The sequence below is a fragment of the Podarcis raffonei genome, chromosome 10, assembly GCF_027172205.1.
Source record: "Podarcis raffonei isolate rPodRaf1 chromosome 10, rPodRaf1.pri, whole genome shotgun sequence".
In the NCBI taxonomy this organism is placed as follows: Eukaryota; Metazoa; Chordata; class Lepidosauria; order Squamata; family Lacertidae; genus Podarcis; species Podarcis raffonei.
In genome coordinates, this window is record NC_070611.1 from 49,298,826 (window position 1) to 49,313,737 (window position 14,912).

The 14,912-nt window shown below is 42.1% G+C and overlaps 1 protein-coding gene across 1 annotated transcript in view; it reads left to right on the forward strand.

Annotated features, from left to right (window-relative positions):
- The first annotated feature begins 7,180 nt into the window (after nucleotides 1-7,180).
- Nucleotides 7,181-14,912, forward strand: part of MYH9 (myosin heavy chain 9) — an 82,892-nt gene continuing 75,160 nt past the window's right edge. Inside the window, exon 1 of the mRNA XM_053404782.1 lies at nucleotides 7,181-7,454. The gene's annotated coding sequence lies outside the window, so the exon portion shown is untranslated. The remainder of the gene's footprint in view (nucleotides 7,455-14,912) is intronic.

A 14,912-nucleotide genomic window follows, 5' to 3' on the forward strand; every position in this document is an offset into this window, starting at 1 on the left:
GTTCGTCTCCGAGCGGCGTGTCTCTGCACATCTTGCTGGCCGGGAGGAGGCCCCACACGCGAGCTCTTCCTCGCCCCGAAGAGGAGGGAGGCGCGACTCTCTATTTTGCATTCGTTTGTTTTTCGCTCGATTTATACGCCGCTTGCAGCGCGGTTTGCAAAAAAGATAAAACCACGAAATCGGGGGGGGGGGGGGGGAGATTGCAACACGTTAAAATATACCAGAATACTCGAAGAGATCAAAATCCACGGCAGCTTGAGTAAAGGGCATACGCCTGCCTGATATCAATAGGCAGAGGGGAGTTTCTTCTAATTTACATCGTATGGAGCTTGATGCTCTCTTGCGTGGTGAATGAAAGTCGCATTAAGAAAGAAAAGCAATAAGAAATCTTAAAACCAACAGCACTATAAACCATAACCCACAACATTCAAAAGTAAAATTATTTGTTAGATGTTTAATATCATAAATCAATTAATTAAATCAATGGGGGGAGAAAAGTACTCAATTAAAGATGCAACAGAAGCTTCCTTATACTGAGTCCTTTGGCCCATCTTGTGCAGTACAGTGTTGTATTCCAACAGGGGTGGGGACCTTCTGCATTCACTCATGGTCAATTTTCTGGGGGCCGCATGCGAGTGGTAGGCAGGGCCAGAGGCAAAACACTGGGTGCAGAGCAGTCGAGGCAAAAATCGGTGGACCGATGGGTCTTATCCATGTACAGTGGGCTGCATTCCATCCAGGTAAGTGGCAGAGGTTTCTGTATACACATACACACCTGAGGAAGCAAGAGGCATCATCACAGTTCAAGGACACATTCCAGCCAGGTGAAAGCATTAGAATTATAGAGTTGGAAGATGACTCTCTGAGGGGAACGAAACCATCACCACATATAAAGCCCTTTCTGTCTAGGACTTGCTAGGCAAATTTTTGAAAATCAGAAATGCCCTTCCCACATCTTGCACCCTCACCCAAGGGAATCTTAAGAGGGCTTGCTAAAAATTGGAAGGAGCAACTTTGGTTTGTGCAACGGCAAAATGATGTGAGATGAAGCTATTGGTTTCAGGATTTCAACTCTTGAATAACAGCCTGGTCTCAGTAGTTTTGAGAACATAAATATGGTGATAGTGGTGATGTCAGACTAGGACTAGAGAGATTCAAGTTTAAATTCCCACTCAGCCATGAAACTCCCTGGTGACTTTATCCAGTCACTATCTTTCAGTCTAACTCACCTCACAGGATTGTTATGCAGCTAAAATTGGATGGGGAGAGATGTACATTGCTTTGACCTTTGGTGGAAAGGTGGAATGCCAGTGTAACAAATAATAAGCAGGCCTAAAATCTAGCCAAGCAGAACCTGTGTTTTCTTAAGGAACAAAAGGTTCTTAATCCAAATGGCTTGGCAAGAACATTCACCTGAGTCTTCTATTTTAACCTACACTGGCCTTGTGCAATGCAGTTTCTAGACATTTAAAGATACCTTCATTCACACAGGGATGTCAAAATGGTCAGGGTACACCAAGCATGCCAAAACAAACAAGTACTACAATGGAAGGATTATAGGAGTTCCACTCTCTCATGCCTGAATAAGCCTTTCTTCGGAGGACAGGGGGTTTTCAGTGGCAACCAAAAAAACCGATCTAAGAGATGAGGCAACAGAATTAATTTAATGAGACATTATGGAGGAGAGCCTGCAGTGGTGCCATCAGGACAGGTCCTGGGGCAGATAAGAACATAAGAGCACGGCTGGATTAGGCCAGCAGTGGCCCATCTAGTCCAGCATCCTGTTCTCACAGTGGCCTGTCAAATGTCTCTGGGAACCCCGAAACCAGGACCTAAGTGCAGCAGCACTATTCCCACTTGTGATTCCTGGTCCACAAAAGGACTGGTTATCTTATTCCATGACACTAAGTTTACTTAGGAGTCTCTTGTGAAGTACTTTGTCAATAGCTTTTTGAAAGTCCGAGTATGCTACGTCAACTGGATCACCTCTGTCTTTATGTTTGTTTACATTCTCAAAGAACTCTATTAGAGTTGCTGGTTCCACTTGAGCAAGACTTGTTCTTCTGTATGCCTAGCAATTTTATCTTTAACAATGCTTTCCACTAGTTTTCCTAAAACAGACATTAAGCTTACATGCCTCTCGTTTCCAGGATCTCCCCCCGGATCCCTTTTTAAAAATTGGCCACTTACTAGTCCTCAGGTACAGAGTCTGATCTTGCATATTTTAACTAGGGCTGCACTTAGTAGAATGACTCAGAGGACTGGGAATTACAGCAGAGCTGGCTTTCCACAGTTTAAAGTAAAGAAGTAATACAAAATGCAATCTAAAAGAGGAAAGAGATAAGGCCTTAAGCCTAAAGCCAAAAATTCCCTAACTTCACCAGTGAAAGACTAGATTTCCCTTAGATTCCTGGAGGGGGGAATTTCCTAACAGGAACGTGCCTGTTTTGCAAAGTCTGAAGTATATTTCATTGTAAATATCTCTTTTTATGGAACTTGCACTTAAATTTATCCACACTTAAAAATTTTGTTTTTAAGAAGTCATGTGGATGTTTGCTTTGTGATTGTTTTTAAAACAAATTCTGATTGTGTCACAGTGCCAGCGTTATATTCACAGTCTGTAGTTTGCACATTGGAGAAGGCACCCCCCACTATTGCACTTTTTGGAATACTAAAGAGATGGTGAAGGAAGGCAATAAAATACTATTTACAAGCCATACATTACAAATTATCTGCAATGGGGTATTCTCCAGTTACGAGGATACACATTTACTGCAATGTGTGAATGGGGCCACAAATTCTTCCTTTGCCACAAGGATGCCCAAAATGTATCTTCGTGAAACAGATACTTCCTGCACTTCACACAACGCAGTTATTATGGATTTTACTATATGTGGTTATCTCCCTTCAGGAAAAGTATGAAATACTCTGGTATGTAAGTGCACCTGCTCATTTGATGGTGTGGCACGACAGAAGACATCAAAAATATAAAGGTCATATCAGGTGTCTCCGCCTCTTTGGAAACATGTCCCTAGAGGAGCTAAGGTGTAGGACTTGTCGTTCCATGTCTCTTGGAATTAATTGCACAATGTTCACTGTGAGTCAAAGGGCATCTTGAACGAGTTGAGGCTGTAAAAGCATTTTTAAAAGCAACCTTGTGACTTGAGAGAGTAAATTCACCTCTATCCTCTTTTTGCAGGGTTTTGCAGCTTGGGAACTACTGCAGAAGGAAAAAAGTTGGAAGCAAGCTTTGAATGCACAAAAAGCCAATTATGAAGTAGGATATTTAGCACAAATTATATGCTGCTATGCCAAGCTATGTGTTTATCCACTTTTGCCAGGACAGCCTTGACCCAGCCACCATGTCTGTAGACTTTTTCCATGCAAAGATAGAGGAGCTGGCTTGAACTAATTTAAGAGTACAAAAGGTGAAAGGTTTTGAGTGACCTCCCACAGCTGTCCTCCAGGGACTCAGTTATAAATGAAAACAATACATTCTTTTTGGAAATATATAACAACTTGGAACAAGGCATGCCTGTAATCTACAGCACACTTTGGGAGACCCAGAGCTCTTGGGAGGTAGAGAACAGAGAAGCATTTGGGTAGGAGAAGAAATGACAGGTCTCCTCTGACTCTCTGCCCCCTCAAGTGCCTTCTCTCTGCAATTCTTGGATTATGTTTTCTGCACTCACTTGGAGGAAAATTGCTGTTAGTATGATTGCTGCTGGCACCCCTCTTCCCAGCTGGATTGTGCCAAGCAGTGAAGTCATTGTAATGTTATCAGGACCAACTGTTAGCTCCCTTTCCTGGGGCAAAGCACAGAGGCCGCTCCCTTCTCTGCATGAACTCCCTGAAGCTGGCTGTACCTGAAGGCATGCTGAGTAACTATGCAAGGAAGTGGGAAGGGAAAAAAGTGAGACCTAAGGCCCAGCAGGGTCTTCACTCAGCCTACACATCAAAAGAAATACTGTAGAAGGGAAAGGAAGAAGTAATGATTGGTGTTCAGTTTTCCCCCAACTCCTGTGAACAGCAAGCTGAGCATTTCCCAAAGGTTCTCCAAAAGTAAAATAAAAAAAATCAGCTGATAATTCTCTCCAGCAGTCAGGGAGCATTGCTAAATACTTAAGGGACTTCAGGCACAGGCCCATGATGACCACAAATTTACATATATTTTGTACATATGTTAATTTATATGATGTATATTTTCAAATGCAGGCTGATATTAAGAGGGTGAAAAACAAACTTTGACTATATATAAATTAAGAAGACATGTACCCCTTGCAGCATAACTAACCACTTTGTAAAAAAAAAAAAAAGCCGTTTAAATGGGGTGGGGGGAGTTAAAGAACAGAAGAGGCATATCCATATGTCTTATGAAAAGGTTTTAAAAAGGTACTTTTTCACATTAGAGAAGTAGAAATTGTTCTGCTCAGCAAGACTTCCATGACAACAGGAGCACTGTCAAATAATCTCAAAGCAAGAATCTCAAACGGTTAATATGAAAAAGGATTCTAGCCACACTGCTTAATTGGAATTCGTTAGGGTTTATTTATTTTGGTTTTACCACCAGTTTAACTCCACTGTCTAATTAGCAATCCAAAAGGAAGCCTTTGTTAAAGGTTCTGCTGCACAAGACCCGAGGGAGCCCCTCTTGCATTCAGCACGCTAGAAATGACTTTCTTAATTACCCCAAGTAACAACTGGTGCCTTTTTATACCATGTGAAACCTGGAGAGCTTGAGGCCTATGAAACTTGTGATCCACCAAGCTACTACTGCAGATGAAGCCAAGGTAGGCTACAAACCAAAATTTGAAAACTCCTTCTGAACATTAAAGTGTTCCATATCTGTGTTGAACCAGTAGCTTATCAGTTCAAAGGGAAGGTTCCGTCACTGGTGCTAGCTCAACTTGTCTTCTTTCACTGGTGCTGGGACCGGACCTTAGTAGCCCTTATGCTGAACAGCTGTACTTGATAATAATAATAATAATAATAATAATAATAATAATAATAATAATAATAATATCTTTATTGTCATTACCTCCTCTCGGGGACAACGAAATTACTTGACTGCTCCATAAAAACACTAATTAAAACAATACAGTATAGTACAGCAAGGAAGATTAGATGACTTTCAAAGTCCAGGCTTCCCATTCAGGGCCGAGATCGCTCTGGAGAAGAAGCTGTTCTTAAGACGGCTCGTTCTTGTCTTCATCGTCCTGTATCTCCGTCCCGACGGCAGGAGCTCGAAGAGACAGTGACCAGGATGCGATGTGGATGGTACAAGGCCACTGACATGGGATCCTGTAGGAGTAATTCATCCTTTATGTGCAGGCACAATTCTGCCCCCAACCTTTTGTGTGATGCCACCCCCATCTCAGCACTTACATAAATTGTACTTATTCCTAACTAAGAGTGCATAAAGACTGCAATGTCAGAACATTTCAGTGGCAAGTATTCCACCTGCCAGCATCGCACCCATCTGCCAGCAGGCTCCAGATCTGAATAAGGATCTTGTTTATTTGAAAGCTGCAATGTTTAGGATCCAGGTCTGTTCCAATGTCCCTGCCATACTTCAGGCTGAATTTCCCTGTCCTCTTCAGGTAGGGGAAAGAATAGGAAACAGGAGGCCTGATGGAGGAGGAAGCCAAACTTGTTATATTTGTTTTTAGTACATGTAACATGCAAATACAACTTTTGAGATGACGCATGACAGCAGGGGATCCTCGTGACACATGGCATCACATGTCAGAGCCAGTGTGGTGTAGTGGTTAAGAGCAGTAGTCTCGTAATCTGGGGAACCGGGTTCGCGTCTCTGCTCCTCCACATGCAGCTGCTGGGTGACCTTGGGCCAGTCACACTTCTCTGAAGCCTCTCAGCCTCACTCACCTCACAGAGTGTTTGTTGCCGGGGAGGAAGGGAAATGCTTTGAGACTCCTTCGGGTAGTGATAAAGCGGGATATAAAATCCAAACTCTTCTTCTTCATCATCACATATATTCATAGTGTTTGAGGGAAATGTTGTTTCAGATCTGAAGTTTCTTGCATATATTTCTGATATTTCTATACAAACAGCAACAATAACTAGCAACCCAAATGACTTACCAGGGCTGGCCCTACCATTAGATAGACTTCAGGTTTGAGGTATCACTATAGGGCAGCAAATAGTTATTTTATTGTTATTGTATTTTTTACTGCTAGAGAAGGGCAAGTTCCTTTGGGGATTCCTGTTGTTGGCCTTAGGCCCTGAAATAACTTAGCTGGCTTACTGCATTATGAACCTTGACTTTGGAGAAGGAAGGGGTATGTGCTATTTGCTATTCTGCCTTAGATGGCCAAATGCTTTGGACTGGCCCTGGCAATTTACAACCATTTACAGCAAAGCTTTCCAAACTTTTCGTGCTGGTGACACACTTTTTAGACATGCATCATTTCGCGACACAATAATTCAGTTTTACTAGCAAACTGGAGGTTAAACTAACCCCTTTCCAGCCCTGGGAGGAATGTGGGGAGCATTTGTGTGACACACCTACACGCTGCAGCCAACATACTAACATGTTGTGACACACAGTTTGGAAAGCTCTGGTCTACAGCAAGAATGAAAGCAGCAGTATTGGTAAGCTAATAGCAGAGTGGCCTTGATTCATAAAGCTATATACAGTAAAATGACAGAATGTAGTTTAAAAAACCCCATGTTTTACCTCCTACTACCATGTGGTTCCAGAACTAACTGATGAGGCCCAGGGCCCATAGTATGAGGTAAAAGGGCAGCAAAAGAGCTGGTATGTTTGTGCAATAAGGTAAACTGATGTCACAAACATGGCATCTTCTTTTTTAAGACGGGGGTGGCCACAGTGCATCACCAAAAAGGAAATTCATCACCAAAAAGGGAAGACGATAGATGATTTGTATATAATTTACATATTCCAATTTATATGTAGAAGATGCAAAATTAGAAAATAATTAAATAGAAACACACCATCGTACTGAAGACTATGTAGCTGATCTGCTCAGTCTTGCTATCCAAGTTCTCACTGTTGTCCAAGGGCAAATGCTAAGGCCCCTGCTCCCCAGTCTGAGGGCTTTTTATTTTAAAATCAGATGTAGACTGGACAGCCTTTCAAATAGAGGACTGCCCTCTGACAGCCCTTCAAAGAAAGGACCATCATCTGTAAAGTAGGACATAAGTCCTCTAGTTCTGACAAATAGCTCTAGGTTGGTAACTGAGTCATCTCTATCAGTGCTGCTCCTCCTGTTCAAGTAATAACTGAAACAGTCATCTGTTGCCTGGAGCTAGTCTTCTTCTGCTTCACATGGTATGACAACAGTGCCTCTCCCCACCCCACACCTTATGAAAATAGTCTCCATCAGGATTTCTGCACTCTTCACTTTGCTTGGGAGGAGGCTGGCATAGCAACACAACACAGTGTGCTTAGGCTGTAGGAGTTTTATCACCTGGTGAGTAATCAATTGCACCTTGCAAAAACCCTTTTATACCTCAAACTGTTTTTTGAGCGTGGGTAGGTGATCTTAGTAAATGCTAGCCTAGGTATTTCAGTGATTCAGAACAGAAGTGGGGTGCTGCTCAGAGAATTCATATTGGCAGATTTAGGATTTATTTTCAATTCATGAAGGCAACAAAATGATGGTTAAATTCTGGTGTCCTTATAGGTTTTGTACTTTCAGGTAAGGCATCATTTGGTGCAGAGAGCAATGATGGTTTTACTTTGTCTCGCTTAGAGGTACTGAGATGTCATTATTACTCACTGGTTAGTTTTGCTTCCTGCTTCAGTCTGGCGGAGCAATAAGAAAGGTTATTTCTCCTTTCACTTTAATTGCTTTATTAATATCAGCAGTCTGTAACTTGGCTATATTTTTGTATGAATTATATCTGGGTGTTTTTTGTTTAAATGATAGTGTAAGAAGTTTGGGATTATCTTCTGAGGCTAGTCTGTTTATTTGCTTTATGTTTTTCATTAAGCTATATGTATTTCAAATTACCCCAACATCTGTTCATTGCTTTGATAATCACCCCTTGAATTTAAAAGAGCAAATAGAAGAAGCTTAGAATTTCTGATAGAGTGAAAATAGGACATCTATTCAGTGTGTTTTTTCTGGGGGGACGCAGGGGTACGCATACCCTTAAACATTTTGTGAATTTAAGTTTGGCCTTGTTGAGGGGCAGTATTTCAATATGAGTAGGAAAATGAGAGTACGGTACCCCCATAACCCCTAAACATTTTTTTAAAGTAAAAAAGCACTGCATCTATTTAAACTAACAATGGACTTTTGACAGACTTTATTTGATTATTGCATTTATAACCCACCTTTTTCAACAACCCTGCAAAATAGGTTAGGCTGAGAGGCAGTGACTGGTCTGAGGTCACCCAGTGAGGATTTGAATACCAGCCTCTCAGTGCCTAGTCCCAGTGCTCTAACCACTACACCTTCATTGGGTGGTACTATGAACAAAGCTTGCAAGGGACATTGCACAAAAGAAGCTTACAGTATTGGGAACCAAGAGCAAGGCCATAGCTGCACTACAGATTAAAATGGGTACACTAGTCATTCCCTCCTGGGAGCCCTAGTTTGGTGTGGGAATGTAGGGATATGTAACTGAGAATGTTCTGCACTCTTGCCAAACTACAATTCCCAGAATTATATGGGAGAAGCCATGACAGTTAAAAAGTGGTGCAAAACCCACATACAGCTGTAGTATTAATATGCTCTTAAATGTGTATTCGCATCATATTTAGCAGATGTGGTTGGAGTACATATCCAAGATATCCTCAGGCACGCAAAGAGTCTTGCAACTGAGGGCTTTGTATTCAGCAGTTCCCAGTTCTCAAAGCCAGCCATATTATTCTCACCCTCCAGGCCACTTGAAGTGTGAAGCAGAGACAGGAGCAGTTGAGACAGGCTCAGGAAATCAGAGTCCTACCATCCTCCCAGAAGCATTACTAACCTGGCAGAAACTGTATAGATTGAGCAGTCAGTTGCAAAATGGCTGTCAGGAAGTCAAAGTAGAGAGCCTGGGTTCTTGCACAGAAAGCTCTGCAAAATTTGAGAGTGAGTGGCCATGCCACAGATAGAATGAGGACTCACAAGTTTTTAATGTATGATGTTTTATTATGCTGTAAGCCGCCCAGAGTGGCTGGGGAAACCCAGCCAGATGGGCGGGATATAAATAGTAAAATCATCATCATCATCACTGTGGGTTTATTTTTAAAACTTTTTATTGAACTGTCAGTAACAATTACCTAAGAATTTCCTAATAATAAAATTGATTCCAAAATACAAAACCCTTCTATATTAATCATGAACATATTAATCATACATTAAAGGCTAAATATCAGAAGGCACGGTAATTAGGTGGACCATCAAAAAGCCTATTTTACAGGAAGTCGTATAATATGTCAGTATGAGAAACAAAAAGATACCACTTAATGTGAAAAGGTTTAGCCATATGTTTACAAAGCTGAATTTTATGTTGGTATTTCCGTGGTTTTTCAGTCCCATACTCTCAGGTATCAAACAGCTGCAAGTTGGATGCTTATCTGTTTTCCAGTGCTGCACCAGTATTGTGCATACTCCCCTGACCATAGTAGTAATTTACCATGTAGTAAATGCTAAAGAAAATTGTGCAAGACCATCCAGAAGTGCTGCCATGGGTAAAGCTGACACTGTGCCCAAAAATGCTGGAAAAGGCTTTGATTCAAGGAATGAAATTATTAGATATTTGTTCCTGTAGATGCTTCTGAACTTTGCGCTGAACAGGTATCCCCACCACTGGTTCTGTATCTAAAGTCAGGAAGAATAACTCTTTGACGTCATCTTCATTGCTTCTTGGTTTTGAATCATAGGCTTTGATGGCTCATGCATCAAAGCCTCTGTAAGGTTCTGGATGCTTCTATCGGGCTTTGGCAAATTCCATAGTCCTGGCATCTCTGGGACATGCTGGAACATTTCCAAATACATATTTCTTTTGTCTTCAGCCAGAGGAGAATGGAATGAAAGCCACAATCCGAATTTAAGCAAATATTTGGCTATAATTATTATGTCAGGCTAGGCCCAAGGTAAACATCACACAATGAAAATGGAGGGAAACAAAGGTCCAGATGGTTGATGTCAACCCAGGAGAAGGGAGTGGCTGTGCTAAACAACTGCCTCCCCTCCCCACTCTTCTCTTTCACTGGAAATCTCACTACTCTCTTTCCTTCTTTGAGCACTGTGACACAGAAGAAGGGAAGCAACTGAGCAGAGTTTACTTGCAGCTCTTACTGGCTAGATTTGGGCAACCTGTTTCTCAGTCATGAACTCTGATTAGCGGACGGACATTAAAACATGATTTGGATCTGTTAACTGGCTGTCTGAACCTTTTGTGATCCAATGGCCAATGATCCAGTGTGAATCCAGGAGACTGGATTCCACCTGCAATGCATTTGCTGTGTGGCCTTGGATGAGTAATCTTCTCTCAGCTGCAGCTTCTCCTAGGTGAAGCGAGAACAATAGTGACCTACTTTGAAGGGTTCTTACCAGGACAAAAGGTTATAAAACAATTTGCATCTGTGCATCTCAATACGGCGCATGTTCTTTCAGAAGTAAATGCTGTGCACTTTAGGCATTTCTGTGAATTCCTGGTTTCAGAACAAATACGTAGCCAAAGAGCTGCATTTCCTCATGGGCAACCTTCTGGAGGCCACATGCAAGAGTTTATTTGGTGACAGCTCCAAATATTTTAAAAACGCAAGGAATGTCTGCTGAATCAGACCAAAGGCCTACCTAGTCCAGCATCCTGTTATCAGTGGCCAACCAGATAGATGTCCATGGGAAGCCCACAAAGCAGAACCTGAGCACAAGAGCACTCTCTCCTTCTTCGCTTCCCAGCAACCAGAATTCATAAGTATACTGCCTCAAACTATGGAAGATGACAAGTGAGGAGTGGCTGTGGAACACTCCCCATCAAGATGTGCCTAGCAACATCTTTGTTTTCTTTTAGGAAACAGATGAAGACTCACCTCTTCCAACAGGATTTTGGATGAGGGGAACTGTGACTGGAGTGATTTATGAAAAGTTTGACACTGCTGCTTTTATTATAAATTGTATTGAGACTGCCGTTTTTAAGTTCTTGTGTTATGATGTTGTTTTATTATGTTGTAAGCTGTTCTGTGGCCTTTTGGCGAAATGTTGGTGTATACGTTTCTTAAGAAACAAAAGGATTTCCTGCTCCCCGCCTCCAATGCCAGCTCACACAATCCAGTCTACGGTGTGTTATAAACAGAGAACAGTTGAAGCGAGAAATGCCTTTGCAGAGCAGATAATTTCACCTTGGATCTGCTTCCCCGCCCAAAACAGGACACAAATGGCTGTCATCCATCAGCTGATCCGACTTTGTTTGTAGTTACATTTATGGTAGATTTAGTAATTCACTCTTAAGGTAAGGACATGTGCCATGAGCACAGCTGTTTATATATGGACAGCTGGTTTGTACCTGGCAAAAACAGAGTAGCAAAGGCTACTATTTCTACTAATTAATTAGTAGCGATGCCTTTGGTAAAAAGCATGGTGAGCTATCTCAATTATTGCTAGCTTTGACAGTAATGTTGAAACCAGCTCAAAAAATGTCAGCGCAACAGGGCAAGGCTCAGAGGAAAAGGAAGTGGGAGTATAAGCTGAGGTAAACCACAAGCATTCAGCCCCCCCACCAACTGAGCCTGAGCTAGTTACTATGGTAATCCTCATGTTCAGAATCTACTGAGTATCTCATCAGATGGCGAAAGTGCTTTGAATTGTTATCTGTCAATGTGTTAAATGTGGAATGTGATGGTCTTGGAACCTGTGTTTGTCATTTAGCAACCATACCCTACAATAACCCAGTGGGTGCAGTAATAGCTATAGAGACCTTCCTGCCACCAACTGCAGTTGCCCCAGAAATGCTTAAGGCTTAGGTGGGATCCATTTTGTTAGTATAATTTTCCCACAGCATTAATTTAATTCTATTGTTTATTTGTCTATTTAGATTTTATCCCACATTTCAGGCAAAATGTTACCTTCCGAAGCAGCTTTAAAAAAATGAGAGGCAGTCCCTGTCATCACATTTACAAACTAAGTCAAGGGAAGAGAAGTGGAAGGGAGGGGGAGGTAGAGGAGGGAGTTCATATTTCAAGGTCAGAATAAAGTGGTGAGCTATAAGTGGGCATTTATATCCAGTTGTTGCCAGGCTGCTCTTCCCTTGCTCCGCTGGTGTCCTTGCTTGCATAGTGGCTGGCAGCTCTTTTCTCCTTTGGCTGATGGATGGGGCTAGAGCACCCTTTCCTATTGCTTCTGCAGTCTTGGGACAAATGAAAGTCAGAAAAGAGTGGCATGTTTATTTATTTATTGCAAGTATTTATATGCTGCTATTTAAGTACCTTACGCTCACCAATGGAACCCAACACACATAAGACTGCTGGCTTTCCTTTTTCTAGATCAGTAGTTGGGATTTGGCAGAGCCTCCTTTGTACCCACAGATTGTCAGACAGTGACTTCCTTTATATTGCAGGCTTGTAGACCACCCCCTCATCTCTCAGTGAGTGCCAGCAGTTGAATCTTGCTGACCTGCAATGGCTCTCTCAAGTCAGTGCCAGATCTACTAGAACCTTCAATTCCTGCAGCTACCAGGGTCTCATGCTCATTCTGATTCCTTCTTGCATCACAACTTCTGCCCCTCCTTTTATCCCTAGCTTTTCCCCAGCAGCAGAAATGTATGCACAGCCAGCGGTGCAGAGAGGGGGAGAGGCAAGGGCGGGGGGGGGGAGAGAGAGAGAGACTCCCCTGAGGCCCAACAAAGCTAAGGGTCCCACATGTTTTGGTGCACATTGCCTAAGGTTAGTGGACAAAGAAGATTGCACTTGTCTAATGTTCCCCTTTGACCTTCAGGACAGTAGCTAATGGAAAACCTATTCCCAGAATTCCTTGTGCGTAAGCTGCTGTGCTTCCTTGCTTGAGGACTGCAAATTGGAACCAGGAACAATTCAGAGTCCCAGTACCAGGGGCAGACTTTAGTAATATGGTGCCCTGAGCAAGGACAACATTTGATACTCCCCCAACATATTTCTTATTTTCACAATGATTCCTTATTATATTGCGTGCCTTCAGCTCGGTGTCCTGTGCTGAGGAATCACCTGTACCACCCTAAATCAGGCGCTGCCAGTACCCACTGCAAGCTTTGCCTATCTAGTGAATCATCATTGAGGGGTATTCATGAACTTAAACATTGCTGATATTCCATGTACTTAGATAAGCTATGCTATCTACTGGGAGCAGGTGCAGAAGGACAATACATGAATAGCTGCACCTCAGCAGAGCCTCGTTCATCCTCATGTTCCCAAAACTATGATTTGTCCTAGGCTTAGATAACATCTCTGCAGCCTTGTATAGGGCAGCAGTCACTGCTGCAGCAGGCAGGCTGCCTCCTACAAAGTGCTGCTCCAGATAGCCACCTAAGATCAACTCTGTAAAAAAGCATTGTCTGCTGATACATATGCCAGGAGTGTGACAAGTAGATGGGTTAAAGGCAACCTCTCTTTCAACTGAAATAATTTGTTGTGCAATGTTTGCTCCTAAGGAGTTTTCAGGCCACGTGACTGGAACAAAGCGAGTGTGAAAGGTCATTGTAAGTATAAACTGTAAGGTGAGTAGATGTCTGATTGGAGTACCATGTTGGATGGGAAGCAGTAAACACAGGAGTGCATTATTTGTAGCGTTATCATCCCAGAAGCCCCCTCAAAGCCTTCTGTCGATACAGCTGTTTTCACATGGACTTTCAACCACTGCTTTTTTGCTTCAGCTTCATGGACCTGCTTATGTGACACTGAATCTGAACTTTTAGCAATACCCTTCATTGCAAATTCCATCTACTTAGCCAATCCATTTCAGTAGAGAACCCTTTACCAATACAATGTTGTAACTTTTGCAAGCTGTTCTGCTCCTGTGGTTTTTCGTCATTTTTTTAAAACAAAAAATAAAGTCACTGTGGTTAATATTTAGCAACATGCTCCCTCCTTCACTCTTTTCATTGTCTTTGCTCATTGGTCACTCCTCTCCTTTGCCTTAATTATCTTTACTAAAATAAAGCATATTTATGATAGCCCACACCTTGCAAAAGAAAAAAACATGCCGCTCAACGTGTGCAAGTCAAAGAAGCAGAAGACTCAAAATTCTTCCATTGCATTACAGTACTGTATTTGGGTGTTAATTTATTTCCTTGGGCTTTAACTTTTCAGAAATAATTAATAAATACTTCCATTGTTAACTCCATTATCTATTTTTGTTCCTTTTCCAGTTGCAAACTTTAAATTAATTTTACCATTCTGCCTTTTGTTGTCAAGTTCAAACCTTCTCCATGCCTCCTTTTTAAAATAAAGACTTCTGCCACACCAGTAGCCCTCATAACCCAATTGGGCTTCTGATGTCATAGACCGTGACTATGTTAGTGCCCTATAAAAGGGCATCGGGGTCCTTCAATGACAAGGTTTACTACTCCTTCATTCTTGGCTCCTATTTATTTTTCTCCGTCAAGCTTCTTCATTTATTTATTGATATATTTATTAATTGCATTTAGAGCCTGCCTTTTACTCCAAAGAAGTAAAGGCAGTGTACATGGTTTTCCCAAGTTCCTTTTATCCTTTTATCCTCACAACAACCCTGTGATGTAGGTTAGGCTGAGAGACAGTACGTGCCATGTATTTAACAAAATTTTAAAACACATTTCTCTGCATGCCCACGCCCCAAAGAGAATTCTGGGAACTGGAGTTTCCCCCTCAGAGCTAGTTTCTAGCACTCACAACAAACTACAGTTCCCATGAGTTTTTGTGTGTGTGCATGCTTGAATGTCTGGCGTGTATGCGGCCGAAATCACTCAGTGAGCTTTATGGC